The 2,379-nt window shown below is 50.3% G+C and overlaps 1 protein-coding gene across 2 annotated transcripts in view; it reads left to right on the top strand.

Annotated features, from left to right (window-relative positions):
• LOC106310261 (tropinone reductase homolog At1g07450-like) overlaps positions 1 to 2,379 on the top strand; it is a 5,024-nt gene that overhangs the window by 331 nt on the left and 2,314 nt on the right. The gene's annotated exons all lie outside the window — the stretch shown is intronic.

Here is a 2,379-nt window from a genome sequence, read left to right as displayed (position 1 = left end):
GTGGCTCCCAATCGCTCGGCGAACATCTTATTGACGAGTCGTTGGTATGTCGCGCCAGCATTCTTTAGACCAAAGGACATTACTTTGTAGCAGTATATCCCGCGGTCAGTGATGAACGCCGTTTTCTCTCGATCGTTGGGATGCATCATTATTTGGTTATAGCCAGAGAAGGCATCCATAAATGTTAGCAGCTCGTTGCCTGCTGTTGATTCGACAAGACGATCGATGTGAGGGAGAGGGAAGCTGTCTTTAGGACATGCTTTGTTGAGGTCTGTGAATTCGGCGTACACTCGCAAGCGTATCGTTCCGAGCATGGTATCGGTTGACCCGTTAAAACCTGTTAGCGATCGCGCGGAAGGTTTCATATCGTCAAGGCTTATCCCCATCTTGACGAGTGTTCTTTTAAAGATGAGATCGACTGAACTGCCAGTGTCCACGAGGACTTTGGTGACCGTGCAGTCACTAATTCCGACGTCAACGAGGAGTGAATCGTTGTGCGGCATGTGGACACCTGCTGCGTCTTCGGCAGAAAAGGTGATTGGAGGACTATCCTCTGGAGTGGTAGGCCAGCGCTTAGTTGTGATTGCCTTCCGTCGGAACGCTTTCACAGATCTGACGGAGTCGTTGCCAGGAGGGGATCCTCCCATGATTACGTTCAAGTGCTGAAACTGCTCTTGGTGCTCTTCCTCGGGTCGTACCGTTCGTTCAGCTCTAAGTGAATTGAGACGTGTACGCAGATCTTGAGTCTTGCGTTGGTATGGAACGATCGGCTCTGGCTCCGCTTTCGAACGGTCGATCTTGCATCGTTTGAGTTTTTCGCGAAGATCCGGGATCTTCGAGTTAAGCTTAATCCGAAGATCCGTCATCTCGACACAACCGGATTGGTCGTTTGACAACATTTCCCGTTTAAGTTTGTCTTGCTGATGGAGTGGATCTTTTCTCTTTGCGTCTAGGACATGTCTAGCGTTTGAAACATTGAGCTTTCTTATGGAACGACTGATCCTAGGCGGCGCACCATCGATCTCCATAAGCGTACTGCTGCTTTCTATTGTTCGCGCCGAAGTGTCAGTGAGAGTGGGGCTTTCGACCATCTTTCCGGATTTTTGGTTGAGTGAGTGACGTAGATCGTCCTCCGGCATTGCCGTTGTAGATGGCGTGGCTCGGATTGTGAAAATCTTTCGCCGAGCTTTTGGTTTTTCTTCGTCGGAGGTTGACTCCTCGTCATGATGCGATTGGTCGCCATCATCTGTCGGAGGGGAGTCCTCTTCTTTCTTTTCATTGGACTTTTTCTTCTTATCCTTGCTCTTGCTCCAACTTTTACTGTTTTTGGTCGTCTTTGGTTTTGGTGGTTCGACCTCGGTACGACCGTCGCTGGTGGAGGCGAGCCATGCCTCGTAGAGGTGTCTGCATTCTTTGGTGTCATGACCTCTCATATCATGATACTTGCAGAACTTGTTCTGGTCGTACGAGCTCTTAGAGTTGGCGGGCGCAGGTTTGCGGGACTGCTGCGCCTTTCCTTCGGTATCGCGTTCCCATACGTTCCACCCTGGTTCACGTACCGCGGCAACTACGCCAGATTGATCGTCTTCGGTGACGGCGTAGACAGGTCCTTTCTTTTGGTAAGGGGCGTGCTGTCGTGGCTCCTGGGCGTTCGATGTCTTCGATGCCGTTGGCTTTAGAGCATGTTGCTTGGCGTTGTAAGCTCGCCTGTCTTCGTCCATTTTGATAAAGTTCTTTGAGTCGTGCAGAGCGTCTTCGATGGTTATGGTTGGGTTAGTCCCGAGGTACTCGCGAAACTTGGAGTTGATCCAAAGAGCGTTGGTCAAAGCTTCGACGGTAGTGTGATCCGGGGTAGATACCGTTGATAGTACTTGCTTGAATCTTTCCATAAAGTCCTTCAGACTCTCGTTTTGCGATTGGGACAACTTCCATAGGTCGGCCATGGATGTTCCTTGACGAGACCACATGATATAGTTTTTGAGGAAAGAGGCGGACAGGTCGTCGAAGCTATCGATCGAACCTTCTTTCAAATGTGAAAACCAACTTAGGGCCGGTCCAGAAAGGCTTTCGACGAAGAGTTGGCAGAGGCCTGCGTCTTTCTCTTCGTCGGAAAAGTGATTTCGACCCATAGCGATGTTGAAAGCGGTCATGTGATCGGTCGGATCTGAATCTCCCTTGTACGGAGGGAGACAGAGTTTCTCCGTCTTCTTGATCTTGACTTTCGTTATTCTCTGAGTGAAAGGGTTTCGCCGGGTGGTGGCGAGAACACGTTCGATCTCTGGTGTGGATGCCTTGACATGATGTATCTTAGAATGGATATCCCGCAGTGAGAGTTGCAGATCGGCGATCTGGCGGCTAGTCAGAGAGTCTGAGCCGTCA

This window comes from Brassica oleracea, chromosome C8, assembly GCF_000695525.1.
Source record: "Brassica oleracea var. oleracea cultivar TO1000 chromosome C8, BOL, whole genome shotgun sequence".
Lineage (NCBI taxonomy): Eukaryota > Viridiplantae > Streptophyta > Magnoliopsida > Brassicales > Brassicaceae > Brassica > Brassica oleracea.
This window is presented reverse-complemented; position numbering and strand designations above follow the sequence as displayed.